Raw genomic sequence first — 14,646 nt, 5'->3', positions numbered from 1 at the left:
GGAGGAGAGAGTTGCTTTTGTGCTCAGATCCTGCTTGTGGGGTTCCCTTGATGGCATCAGGCTGGTCACGGCAGGAACAAGACGGTGGACTAGACAGTCCATTGGTCTGTTCCTGCAGGGTTTTTCTTATGCTATCCAAACTTGGATGAAAACCTGTTTGCCAGTCTGAGGAACCATCATGCAAAATCTGGATGCCAGAGGATCCCTAGTGGAACAGGCCAATGGATCATCCAGTCCACCTTCTGCTTCTCGTGGTGGCCAACCAGATGCCCCAAAGCAGGATTTGAGCACAAGAGTAACTCTCCCCTTCTGCAGTTTCCAGGAACTGGTATTCAGAAGGTATTCTTAAGAGCAAGGGTAGGCAACCTAAGGCCCGTGGGCCGGGTGCGGCCCAATCACCTTCTCAATCCAGCCCGCGGACAGTCCAGGAATCAGCGTGTTTTTACATGAGTAGAATGTGTCCTTTTATTTAAAATGCATCTCTGGGTTATTTCTGGGGCATAGGAATTTGTTCACCCTCCCCCCCCATATAGTCTGGCTCCCCACAAGGTCTGAGGGATGGTGGACCATCCCACGGCTGAAAAAGTTTGCTGAGCCCTGCTTAAGAGGTGTCAGAGTGAATCACAGAACCACAGAGAAGAGGTGGGCAGACAGATAAACAACTTTCTCTCTCTCTCTCTCTCTCTCTCTCTCTCTCTCACACACACACACACACACACACACACACACACACACACGACTCTCAGCAGCTGTTCCTGAATGAGCTAATAAAAGGCCTCTGGACTTTCTGAGGCCAAGGTGCCAGCAGTTTCCTGCATTCCTCCTCTTGCTGTAAGTGTTGACCTTGGGCAGACAGCGGGGTCTTCCTTGCCAGACAATGGAGAGTGTGATGACACCCAACAATCAGCCCTCTTCAAGGTGCACTTAGAGGAGAGGTTTCCTTTGACAAAGGCGGGAGGACTTTGAAAGCCAATAAAATGCATTGTGCTCCTTTACTGGAACTCTCGGCTTCCCTTGTTTGTGGATCCGCGGCTGCAGATTGTTTCCTTTGTCACCTGATATGATGGGAAGTTGCAAATTACAGAGTTTCTGAGGATTAAAAAAAGAGAAAGATCAAACCCGATGGACGTTTGTGGAAGGATGCTGCGAAACGCATTTCATAATACACTGGACAGGCAAACCTTCTCCCTATGCTCAGGGTTTGACCCCTAACGAGCAAACTAGGCAGGAGGCAAATACCCAGTGAGGAAAGTGGGGCTGAGATTGGCCTTTGCCCCCCAGCCCCCCACTTTTGCATTTTGCTCTGCAGATGCTATTCTGGAGAAGCTTCTGTGCCTTGACTTTGGAGATTTGCAAAAAAAGGCCCTGACTTTAAGGCTGCCTTGGCAGATGCTTGTCCAACATTCGTCTTGCCAACTGGAGAGCAGCACAGGTTTGAAATTAAATATTTTGCCAGCGATCACAGACTCCGCAGCTATTTGTGGATCCCTTTCTCAAAGGAAAACATGTTGTGATATTTGGAAGGGGCGGAAACGTATCAGTCAAAACGCTTGCTTTAAAAATACATTTGCATAACAAGTTTTCTTATAAATATCATGCATTTTAATATTTAGCCGCTTTCCCTGGTCTGGTGCTCTGAATGAAACTATTTCAGAGAGAGGGCGGTGGTGGGTAGAATTGATATAAATATGTATTTAACCATTCGGCTAGATACAGCGCGCGGCAGAGAGAGAATTTTGGTCTGTGTGCTTCTTAAATCTAAAATGTGGATTAAACATTGCCTAAAGAAAGATTTAGCATCTCATTATGTCTGTGCATTGGAGAGAAGAATGCCACAGTTATAGAAAGCGCAAGGGGAAGGAGGGAAATAAAATGAGACCCAAAGCCGATGCATAAACCAAATTAGCCGAGGAGACTCGTCGAGATTCTAAACAAGAATGAGGAACCTCTTTGGCTTCAGAATTTGATGCTCTCCTTGCTATGTCTGCTTCAGTAGCATATATGTACAGTGGTACCTCAGTTTATGAACTTAATCTGTTCCGGAAGTCCGTTCTTAAACCAAATCCGTTCTTAAACAGAGGCACGTTTTCCCTAATGGGGCCTCCCACCGCCAGTGCCCTTCCACCAGTCGGCTTCTGTTCATAGACCGAGGTAAAGTTCACAACCTGGGACACTACTTCTGGTTTTGCAGAGTTCGTAAACCAAACAGTTCATAAACAGGACTGTTTGTAAAATGAGGTACTACTGTACTTTGAGGGGAACATTGCTGCTTTGAGATGCCTGGACCTTAAGGCTCTGCAAATTATGCTGATCTACTCATTATATGTCCATTCTGAAGGAAATCAGCCCTGAGTGCTCACTGGAAGGACAGATCCTGAAGCTGAGGCTCCAAGACTTTGGCCACCTCATGAGAAGAGAAGAGTCCCTGGAAAAGACCCTGATGCTGGGAAAGATGGAGGGCACAAGGAGAAGGGGGAGACAGAGGACGAGATGGCGGGACAGTGTTCTCGAAGCTACCAGCATGAGTATGACCAAACGGTGGGAGGCAGTGGAAGACAGGAGTGCCTGGCGTGCTCTGGTCCAGGGGGTCACGAAGAGGCGGACACGACTAAATTACTAAACAACAACAACAGTCATTATATGATAGGGAAGAGATCTACCGTTTGATGATGCTGTAGGTTGGGGGGAGCAGTCTGGATGACGCCCCAAGGCCAAACCTCTTCTTGGGGTCCTGGATCCAATGAGGGTTAATATCTAAATGCAAATTCTATTGCTGGACTAGTGAGACAAGTTTCTTTGCAAGATGATGGCTACTTAAGTGCCCTCTTCTGAATCCCAAAAGAACGGGCCAAGTTGAAGAGCTACAATAATAATAATATTATTATAATTTATTATTTGTACCTGTCCCATCTGACTAGGTTGCCCCAGCCACTCTGGGAGGCTTCCAGCATATAGATGTAATGAATGGCATGGTTTACATTGGCTGAAGAACACCACAGAATGGACTCGATGTCTTTGAACAGATCATGAACAGTGTCATATAAGCGCTGATGGAATGTGGTAAACATCTGGATAATCTGGCCGGAACAGTGTGTGCTAGGCCGAACAGCATACACAAGGAGGCAAAACAGGAGTCATAAGTTATGCAAGGCCAAACGTCAGATGAGCAACAAAGCATATATATATGCAAAGCCCTCTTGCCTGAGTTGTGTGCCAGACATTGGACAGCGCTGCCCATCTGCCCCCCGTGGCTTTCACTGACCCTGATCAATTGAGTGGAGAGTGGTGTAAGTATGGCTGTTGTATGTATGGCTGTATGATTGAGTGCATATTCCTTGTCTTGAAATGTGAACCATTTGTTACCTGTTAATCTATAAAACACTATTTATAGAGAAAATCCAATATTGGTTGTCTGAGGATTATTTGTGCCTTCCCTGGAGCGTACTGGGTCTCATCTATGTTAAACACCTAAACAAATTAAAAGAACCTAATTGTTCATAACATAGAAAAACTAACGGATGAGTCCCTCTGGGCTAAATGGTGGGCCTGTCCTCCACCTCTCCTCACCTAGATGTTAGGTAGGGGAACAAGAGCCAGAGGAAGTTTGGGCAAGTTGGGCTGGGAGCTTGTGCTGGATCCGAAGCTGTGACTAATGGAGAATCAGGATCTGTTGGGGGTGCTGATGCCCTGAGCCCCTCCATCTTATGTTCAGCTTGTCCGCATGTGCCAATGAAACCATATATCCTAAAGACACCACAGTATCTGTTGATCTTTGTTCCAAGGAAACCAAACTCTGAGCAAGCGCTGGAACTCCCTGGAATCTCTCCCTGATCGGAAATTCAGGTGGCATGCAACAATATTTATGCGGCAGCGACGGGTTGTGTGTGTTGTGCAGCTATTGTGAGAGATGGGGCTGCATGGCACTGTGGCAGGCAGTGCAACCCACAACACAATATTCCTGCCCGGTTAAGGCCTTTGCATTCACCCTGCATCTTCTTGGGAGTCAAGCTTCTCAAATCTTGGCAGCTGCTGTGGGACTGGTTCTCTGCTTTTGAAATTGCTGAACCAAGCATAGACAACCCCATGCTCCAGAGCCTAATTTTCTGGCTGCAAAGCAAGAGCCTTCCTTTCCTTGAGGCGGAGGAGGGGCTCGCAGGATGGCCAAATCCAGCCATTGCCCTGAGAACTGGAGGGAGGGGGCATTGACCCTTTCCCCCAATTCTGCTTTTAGGTAGATAGCCGTGTTGGTCTGATGCAGTCAAAATAAATTTTAAAAATTGTCCAGTAGCACCTTGTTGTTGTTGTTTAGTCATTTAGTCGTGTCCGCCTCTTTGTGACCCCATGGACCAGAGCACGCCAGGCACTCCTGTCTTCCACTGCCTCCTGCAGATTGGTCAAACTCATGCTGGTAGCTTCGAGAACACTGTCCCACCATCTCATCCTCTGCCGTTCCCTTCTCCTTGTGCCCTCCATCTTTCCCAACATCAGGGTCTTTTCCAGAGAGTCTTCTCTTCTCATGAGGTGGCCAAAGTCTTGGAGCCTCAGCTTCAGGATCTGTCCTTCCAGTGAGCACTCAGGGCTGATTTCCTTCAGAATGGAGAGGTTTGATCTTCTTGCAGTCCATGGGACTCTCAAGAGTCTCCTCCAGCACCAGAATTCAAAAGCATCCATTCTTTGGCCATCAGCCTTCTTTATGGTCCAGCTCTCACTTCCATACATCACTACTGGGAAAACCATAGCTTGGACTATACAGACCTTTGTCGGCAAGGTGAATTTTCTGACAGCAAGAGCTGTTTGATAGTGGGAGAGACACAAGGCGGTGGACTCTCAGTCACTGGAGATTTTTAGGCAGAACTTGGCTGGCCACCTGTCATGGATGCTTGAGCTGAGATTCCTGCATTGAGGGGGTTGAACTAGATGACCCTTGAGTTTCCTTTCAAATAAATGATTCTATGAAGGTTTCAGAGCTGCCAGCAGCACTCCCCTACTTCAGGGCTTGGAACCAGATGTTTGAAGAAGGCTATACAATAAGACGCCAGACAAGATAACCAGCAGCCAGCCATTGTCAGCTTCCACCATCTGCTCAGTCATTCTCTGCTTGTTTTCCTTTGTTCCCCTGGTTTTTCTGGAAGTCCAGATAAGGCTCTGCAGGATGAATTCCAGAGCAGGAAAGACAAAGGATGAAGGAAGTGGTGACATGAAATAATTGCATTTCTCGATGTCTGCGGCTGCAGTGATTTTCAGCTCACCAGATGCTCTCTCTAATCCATGAGTCCACCACAGACCAATTCCTTGTGCGTGTGTGAACACTGTCCCAATGAACGTCTGCTTTGAGTGGCCTGTAAGGTGAATGCTCCTGAGTCTTCATTTCACACCCACCCACCCCAAAATAAATGATGGGAGAGTATTTATTCATCAATGCCCAGACTGAAGAACAAAGCATCTTTGGATTCTGCACACGTCACTTTCAAATTCGGAATAATTAAAATAATTATATTTCCTGCTGTGAGTTCCAGTCTAATTGATTGAACCAAGCAATGAGGCTGTTAGCAATTTCAAAAGGACGATCACACACACCCAAAATGTAATTATTCTCTCCCTTTCTCCCTCGCTACGGAGGGGCTTGTGGGCCGGCTGGAAACCCAGATAATGAAAAGGCTGCTTCCCTTTGATGATAAAACTCTGCATGTTCCCCATCAGCCTCTGCCACAACCCATCCCGGGAGGCAACACAGTGGAGAACTCCAGCCCCCTTCTAACTCTTGGTCTTCACAAGGGTCCTGGAACCACGTCATGGATCAGCGATGGGCAGAGCTTCTTCTTCTTTGGCGATCCCTCGTTGCTGAGTAAGATTGTCTTCCATGAACAGGGTTTCAACAATGAGTCTGTAAGTGCCTGTGGAGGCCAATTCTGGATCCACACGTCCTTCCACAGTAGGAACATTGGTTTCTGCCTTTGAGTTGATCATGGTGTGGATTTGTCAAGCGTGCCTTCCTCTTCGCACGTTTCTCCCTTGCGTCCTGAGTTTGAGTCTTCAAAGCCCAGGACACCTTTGGTAAAGGCTGTTCTCCAACTGGAGCACTTGCAGGCAAGTCTTTCCCAATTCTTGGTGTTTATACTACATTTTTAAAGATTTGCCTTGAGAGTCTTTAAACCTCTTTTGTTGACCACCAGCAATATGCTTTCCATTTTAAAGTTTGGAATAGAGTAGTTCCTTTGGAAGACGATCATCAGGCATCCGCGCAACGTGACCAGTCCAATGAAGTTGATGTTGAAGAATCATTGCTTCAACACTGGTGATCTTTGCTTCTTCCAGTACACTGGCATTAGTTCACGTGTCTTCCCAAGTGATGTGCAAAGTGATATGTGGAGACATAGTATGGCCATCCTGGATATCCTGACTGATCAGTCAAAACGTATCCTGAAAATTTTCAGAAACACTGTTGATGGAATCTTTCGAGGAATTGATGGCGTTTATAAGTGGTCAATCCCACCCTGAGCCTCCACAGCATCCCAAGATCCAAAGATTGGTCCCCAGGCAGATTTTGGTCCAGCGGATCCAAGAACACCCCCTTTTAGGACCCTCCACCAGCTCCTGCCTGCAGTAGCATGGCTTTGCAGCCCTGAGACCTCCAGGTATATAAATTCAATAAAGAACAATAAAATAATAATTTGCAGTTGCCTCCCATGATTGAGTACCTGAATGGTTATTCATAGAATCATCGGATTGTAGTATTTTAAGAAAAATCTGCTCCCTTTCCCTTATAGGGTACCCAAGAGCCCGCATAGAGCCCTTAAGAGGTTCCCTATCGATAGGAGAAAATAACAGAGGCCAACCAGAGACTATTGAGAAGCAAAGCAGCTAGTAAGCCTGGTCTTTATTAAACTGTTGCAACAGGGTCCTCACTCACCACACGCAGGAGGGAGGAGGAACCCAGAACATTGGTGTGCAAGTCCTTGTCTTGACTTTTGAAATTGCCACCCTGTAGCTCAAGACCACCCCACAAAACACCATACATGCATCACAAAAGGAGGCAGGCTACAGCAAAAATCCTGTTTGCCAGGATACCTGATAATTGTTACTGATTGCTTTACCTGGGCACCCTGGCCATTCCTTTTGAGATGCTAAATGTTTTAGTTCCTGACTCCAGGTCACAGGCTCACCCTATTCACACGCAAATATGCCCTTAAGACAGGATTTGTGAGCAAAGAGACCATGGGGAGGTTTCCCCATTTCCTTCCTCACTGCAGAGGAATATTTGACTCTCACTGGGAAAGTCAAAACGGTTTCAGGATTGTTCTCCTGTACTGTTTCAGACACATGGTTTATATTGCTATGTATGTGTTTGCCTTGTACATTTATGAACATTTAATTTATACATTTGAGACATTAAATCCATATAACAGTAGGGTTGGAAGGGGTCCCAGTGGTCATCTATTCCAGCCCCCTGCAATGCAGCAATCACAGCTAAAGCTCACTGGGTCACCTTAAGAAAATGCAGTAACCATCAATCCATCCATCTTAAACATCTAAATCGATGCATGCCGTCTGGATGTCCAAACAGGTATCGACATGAAGCTGACATTTATAAGAAAGGTGTCAAAATGCACCAAGGGCAGGAAAATTCCCAGAACAGCTCACCATCATGTTAAACACTCCAAAAAATCGGGATCCACATTCCTGAATTTTTTTGGTTGTGGGTTTCCCATTGAGGCATCTCGTTGTCCCCTGTGAGAGCAGGATGCTGGACTAAACAGGCCATTGGCCTCATCCTGCCCAAACTTCTTATGTTTTTAGTCTGGCTGCAGCTTAAAAGTTTCCCCTTTGCAGTTCTCAGCTCAGGAAATGCAATTTTTTTAAAAGTGCCCTTTTTGGTGAAAGGGGGGGGATATGTCCCCTTTGACATAAAATGCACAGTGCATTTAGGCACAAATGTTCCTACAGATTTTTCTTTGCAAAACATATAAACCACAAATTAATGTGGAAACGAGGCAGAATTGATTGCTGAAAACAGACTGATTTATTCAACCCTTTAAAAAGTGTAATTAAGATGATTTTAAATTGATTTTTGTATGTGCGTATTCCAGGAAATATGCCGTCAGCAGCTCCAGAAGTGATGCAATATTATCAAACCAGCATAATCTACGCAATCTGCCTCTGACAATAGCATGTGTGGATCCAGGAAACCTTAAGCCGCAATCTATGCAGCCACCAGCATCTCCACCCAAGAAGGCAGTTGGCTCTTTCTGTTTCCTTATATCCTGCTGTCAAGTATCCTTGCAAGATAAAACAAAGTTTCGGCAAATTACTGAAAATGCACTCTTCTCCAATTAAAAAAAAAAAGAGAGAGAGAAAGGGAGCAAGGGAACAAATAGATCTGTCTGAGCCAATGAAGAGGCCAAGAGTTCTATCAAGTCAGAAATCAAATTTACAGGGAAAACAGATGTCCAATTAAGAAATGAATTGGAATGCCAAATCACCATGAAATAGTTAAGAGCATGTACAATTAATGACATACATCAAAGACGCCCGTGGAAGTTTTCAAGCAGATTCTGGAGAAGGATTTTGTTTTATTTTTTATTTCTTTTGGACATATTGCGACAAATGAATTCACTGAGCAGAGAAATGCCAGCAAACAGCCTGGGTGGGGACTGTTGTGAAGAAGGAGGACCTAGAATTCGCAAGCAAGAAGGCCTCTAGGAGGGACGCAGGTGGCGCTGTGGGTTAAACCACAGAGCCTAGGACTTGCCGATCAGAAGGTCGGCGGTTCGAATCCCCGCAACGGGGTGAGCTCCCGTTGCTCGGTCCCTGCTCCTGTCAACCTAGCAGTTCGAAAGCATGTCAAAGTGCAAGTAGATAAATAGGTACCGCTCTGGCAGGAAGGTAAACGGCGTCTCCGTGCGCTGCTCTGGTTCGCCAGAAGCGGCTTAGTCCTGCTGGCCACATGACCCAGAAGCTGTACACTGGCTCCCTCGGCCAATAAAGCGAGATGAGTGCCGCAACCCCAGAGTCGGCCACGACTGGACCTAGTGGTCAGGGGTCCCTTTACTTTTACCTTTAAGGCCTCTAGGAGATGCTACAGAGGCAGGAATGGGGGGTGGGAATCATAGAACAGCAGAGTTTGAAGGGACCTCGAGGGACATCTAGTCCAACCCCCTTAAATGCAGGAATCTCAACTCAAGCATCCATGGCAGATGGCCATCCAGTGTCTGCTTGAAAACCTCCAAGGAAGAAGAGTCCATCATCTCCTGAGGGTGAGCCTTCCATTGTAAAACACTTCTTACTGCCAGAAAGTTCTTCCTGATGTGTGTTGTTACACACCACCCCAATCTCTGAGCGGTTAGAGAATCCAGGGGTTCCAGGCACTGACCCAGGTTCGGTTTCCTTGAAATGAAAGTCTTCGGTGACTGTAGTGCCTTCAGGACATCTGGTTTTAAATCTCCAGCATGAGCCCAGGATTGGAAGGGGTCACGGCATCAACACCCAAACAGTCCTTCCTTCTCCATTTGCCGCATTTTTGGATTCAGCACAGAGCAAGCAGGTCTCTGTGTCTCCAGCTTCCAGTCTGCTTCCATCTCTGTTCACACATGCTTCACTCTGGCGCTTGTCCTCCTACTCAACAACTTTGGCTTCCTAAAAAAAGCTCTAGTTACAGGTAGGTAGCTGTGTTGGTATGCTGTAGTCAAAACAAAATAAAGAAATTCCTTCCAGTAGCACCTTAGAGACCAACTAAGTTTCTCCTTGGTATGCGCTTTTTTGTGCAAGCGCACTTCTTCAGATACTGTGAAACAGAAATCACCAGACCCTTATGTATAGTGAGAAGGTGGGGAGGGGTGTTACTCAGAAGGGTGGTGGGAGATGGGTGATTGGCTGGTAGGTGTGGTAAACCATGGAGAGACCTGGTCTGAATAGAGACATTGGATTCTTATCTCGTTATACATTATAAAGCTATTTTTAGCCATCTCACCCCTTGCTTTTTCCTGTAAGACCAATTGCAGTCTAACAGTCGTCAACAGGTTTACCACACCTACCAGCCAATTCTCACCACCCTTCTGAGTAATACCCCTCTCCACCCTCTCACTAAATATAAGGGTCTGCTGACTTCTGTTTCAGTGTATCTGAAGAAGTGTGCATGCACACGAAAGCTCATACCAAGAACAACCTTAGTTGGTCTCTAAGGTGCTACTGGAAGGGACGCGGGTGGCGCTGTGGGTTAAACCACAGAGCCTAGGGCTTGCCGATCAGAAGGTCGGCGGTTCGAATCCCTGCGATGGGGTGAGCTCTGTTGCTCGGTCCCTGCTCCTGCCAACCTAGCAGTTTGAAAGCATGTCAAAGTACAAGTAGATAAATAGGTACCGCTCTGGCGGGAAGGTAAACAGCGTTTCCGTGCGCTGCTCTGGTTCACCAGAAGCGGCTTAGTCATGCTGGCCACATGACCCAGAAGCTGTATGCCGGCTCCCTTGGCCAATAAAGCGAGATGAGCGCCACAACCCCAGAGTCAGTCACGACTGGACCTCAACAACTTTGGTAGATCACTGCCAGCTTTCTTATAGTGGGAGTAGATCTCCGTCTCTTGAAAGTTGGACATGCCTGTTCTATGGCACAAAACAACTTCTTTGGTTATGCCAATCGTGGTGCTTAACTAGCCAGCCCAAACTATCACCTTGACAGAAGGGCTGGTTTGACAAACTTGCTTGTCTACTGCCAAAGATACAGATCCAAAGAAATGGAAGGGACTCTGGGCATCATCCAGACTGACCCCTCCAATCCAGAGAGGCAGAGAGAGAGAGACAGGGAAACCTGGAAGTTTCAGCCCAGTGGTGGAAGCCTGAATCCTGCAGAAGCATCAGTTCACCTTGGGGTGCTGCCAAGGTTTGAGGAGCCCTTGAAAAAATGGAATCCACCTACACTCTCCTCCCTGGCTCCTTCCTTTCTGCCTGGCAATCCCAGCATTGGAGGGGATTGGACTAGATGACCACTGGAGTCCCTTCCAATTCTACAATTTGATGATTCCATCTCTCCTGGCAAGCAGTGGAGGGAGGGAATGAGTCACTTAAGGCTCATAATGCCTTATGAGGAACGGCTAAGGGAGCTGGGCATGTTTAGCCTGGAGAAGAGGAGGTTAAGGGGTGATATGATAGCCATGTCCAAATATATAAAAGGATGCCACATAGAGGAGGGAGAAAGGTTGTTTTCTGCTGCTCCAGAGAAGCGGACACGGAGCAATGGCTCCAAACTACAAGAAAGAAGATTCCACCTAAACATTAGGAAGAACTTCCTGACAGTAAGAGCTGTTTGACAGTGGAATTTGCTGCCAAGGAGTGTGGTGGAGTCTCCTTCTTTGGAGGTCTTTAAGCAGAGGCTTGACAACCATATGTCAGGAGTGCTCTGGTGGTGTTTCCTGCTTGGCAGGGGGTTGGACTCGATGGCCCTTGTGGTCTCTTCCAACTCTAGGATTCTATGATTCTATTCTAAGGCATGGGCAGTACTGCACTCAATTGACTCCTGGTGTGGGACAACCTCCTCGGCTCCTAGGATTGGCAGGTTCCTCTTCGCAGGGGTCGGTTCAGCGCTACTTGTCTCAGAGGTGTGGTTCCTGTGCAAAGGAGGGAGCAAGGAGGAGATTTCAGCAGCCTTGATGGAGTCTTCCTCAGGGTGGGTCAAGGGGTCTTTATCCACAAGGCATCTCCATCTGATTCTGAGAAATACACAAGCCCTCAACGAAGAACATGGGCTTAATTGGTCTGGAAAAGAGGTAGGGGAGTCTGTGTCCATTGACATTCCCCTTCAAACCAATTTGTTTTCTTGTTGCAAAAGAGATGTTTTCCTACAGGTCAGGCTTGCAAAAAAAGAAAGAAAGAAAGAAAGGGGGGGGGGAAGCTGTTTGCTTTGCAGTCTTGTTGCTTCCGCTGCCTCAGGCAACTGCAAAGTTCTGTTTCTAGGGAGCAAAATACATTTTGAAAACAAGAGCTGGCAAATGCACACGGCCCGAAGCCCTCTTCTGAAACACGTCTGCACAGGGAACAATTTTAAGTGCTATTTTGGATTGGGAAAGTCCCCTTCCCTGCCTTTCCCAAAAAGGAAGGGACTCATCCTGCCAGTGGCCTCTTGCACAGCACCAGTTCTCCTATTTAAATAAATAAATCCCCCCCCCCCCGATGTTTTGGGACTTCATCAGAGCCAGCCATTGTGGCCAGCGGTCAGTCCAACAGCTTCACGGCAGTAAACAAGACTGAGAAATGACTTTAGAGCCACCTCTGACTTTTTGACAGGCTGCCCTATGGAAGATGGAGCAAGCTTGTTTTCTGCTGCTCCAAAGGAGAGAACCCGGAACAAGGGATCCAAATGGCAAGAAAGGCGATTCCGACGAAACATCAGGAAGAGCTTTCTGACAGTAAGGTGGGAAGCATAGAATTACAGAGTTGGAAGGAAACCTGAGGGTCATCTACTCCATCCCCCTTCAAGACAGGAAGCAAAACTCAAGAATTCCACCCAACCTCTGCTTCCTCTCCAAGGAAGGAGAGTCCACAAGCTCCCGAGGGAGACCGTTCCACCTGTAGAACAGCACTTACTGTCCAAAAAGTTCTTCCTGATGTTTAGTCAGAATCTCCTTTCTTGTCACTGAAAGCCATTGGATGGAGTCCTCCCCTCCAGAGCAGGAGAAAACAAGCTTGCTCCCTCTTCCATGGGACAGCCCTTGAGATTTGAAGATGGCTATCTTATCTCCTCCCATTCTCTTCTTTTCCAGGCTAGACATACCCCGGTCCTTCAACCGTTCCTCATCAGGCTTGGTTTCCAGATCCTTGATCATCTGGGTCACCCTCCTCTGCACACCTTCCAGCTTGTCAACATCCTTCTTAAACTTGGGTGTCCAGAACTGGATATAGGACTCCAGGTGGGGTGTGACCAAGGCAGAGTAGAGTGGGACTATTTCCTGCAAATAGTCATTCAAGAGTGCAATGGGTGGCCCTGGATCTCTCCTTCACTGGAGGTTTCTGAACAGAGGTTGGGTGGCCATCTGTGGGGAATTTTTGTGACGCCTGCACTGCAGGGCGTTGGATGTCAGGAGTCTAGTCCCCGGCTTGATAACACAGTGAGCACAGTTAATTAAAAAGGATGATTTATTGTCAAAACATACAGATAAAGTGGTACCTCGGGTTACATTCGCTTCAGGTTACAGACTCCGCTAACCCAGAAATAGTGCTCCAGGTTAAGAACTTTGCTTCAGGATGAGAACAGAAATCGTGTTCCGGCGCCGGCGCGGCAGCGGGAGGACCCATTAGCTAAAGTGGTGCTTCAGGTTAAGAACAGTCTCAGGTTAAGAACGGACCTCCGGAATGAATTAAGTACTTAACCCGAGGTACCACTGTAACTCTGGACGGCATTAACACAGCCTCCGCCATCATGAATTACAATGACCTTTCTAAGGTCCCTTCTGCTTTCTAAAACAGAAGCGAACTTACAAAGCTGACATCCTTTCTGCTTCCTGTCCAACCTCTTCCGAGTCACTATCTTGGCCTCTGTTCCCGCCTGATGAACTGCTTCCTTCTCTCTTTGTGGTCCTTTGCACTTCTTGAGAGCGTTGGCAGGGCTCCGGTTTGCCCTCCATCATTCTCTTATCCACTGGCATTCCTACGGGCGGGGGAGCTGGCACTCGGCTATGCTCATCTTGTCGGGCAGTGAACTCCATCTCTTCCTGACTGCTTCCTTCACTGGGAGCTGGCTCAATCATGACACTGGACGAGATGGCCCTCCAGGCCTCCAAATAAGTGGCATGTCCACCAAGTCATGGAGGTCCATATCTCAGCGGCTAGAGCATCTGCCTTTCATGATGAAGGTCCCAAGCTCAGTCCCCAATGGCATCTCCTGGCACGGCTTAGAAGAACCCCTGTCTGTGTGGGATGTAATCCATGGGGACCAGTCAAGTTCAACATTCCTTGTAATGCTAGAGAAGACATATGAGAGAATGTTTGGCCCAGCCAGTCGGAACTTCCTGTTCCTCCTGGCTGGAACATCCTTCCTCTTGCATGTGACTGGAAGGTGGGCGTGACCCAACCTGTCCAGGTAACAAAAGGCCGAGTCACGCAGCGCACCTCTCTCTTTTTGACTTCCTTCTTCATTTGACCAGCTTCTAGGAAGGCTTCTCAGCTAGCAGAAGCACTGGGACTATCCCCCATATGGGACAGATCCACATGTACATATTTGTAACTAAGTCTGCCTTCAGGGATCACACTGTGCTATGCCTGATGTAAGTAAACTTCTTCTATTGACTTTGAATAAGATTATGGCGCCTTTAGTCTTTTTAGAGGGATTCAAGGGAACTTACCAGGAACGTACAATTCAATCTGAGACAGACTGAATTGTACAATAATGAGAGGCTCATACGAGCCTGCAAGCAGATATCTGCTGTGCTGTGTAAAGGGGAATGCACTCTGCTAAGCAAAGGAACTTGCTAGCGCACGTTAGGAAGGGTATTAATAAACAATATATCCTCTCCAGCCACCCTGAACATTCCCACAGTTTGAACCCTGGAGATCTGCAGTGTAGACAAGACAGAGCTAGCAGGACCAGTGGTCTGACTCACTATGTGGCCACTTTCTGCATTCCCTACACACCAAGCCCCATCATGATCAGAAGATGTGGTCT

The 14,646-nt window shown here is 47.3% G+C and overlaps 1 long non-coding RNA gene across 1 annotated transcript in view; it reads right to left on the bottom strand.

The window, feature by feature from the left end:
• Positions 1-666: 666 nt before the first annotated feature.
• The window catches only part of LOC307209003, a 54,596-nt gene continuing 40,616 nt past the window's right edge, over positions 667-14,646 (bottom strand). The window contains exon 3 of the long non-coding RNA XR_013835287.1: positions 667-1,089. This is a non-coding gene — a long non-coding RNA (uncharacterized lncRNA). The remainder of the gene's footprint in view (positions 1,090-14,646) is intronic.

Source organism: Podarcis cretensis (assembly GCF_951804945.1).
Source record: "Podarcis cretensis genome assembly, chromosome: 1".
NCBI lineage: Eukaryota > Metazoa > Chordata > Lepidosauria > Squamata > Lacertidae > Podarcis > Podarcis cretensis.
This window is presented reverse-complemented; position numbering and strand designations above follow the sequence as displayed.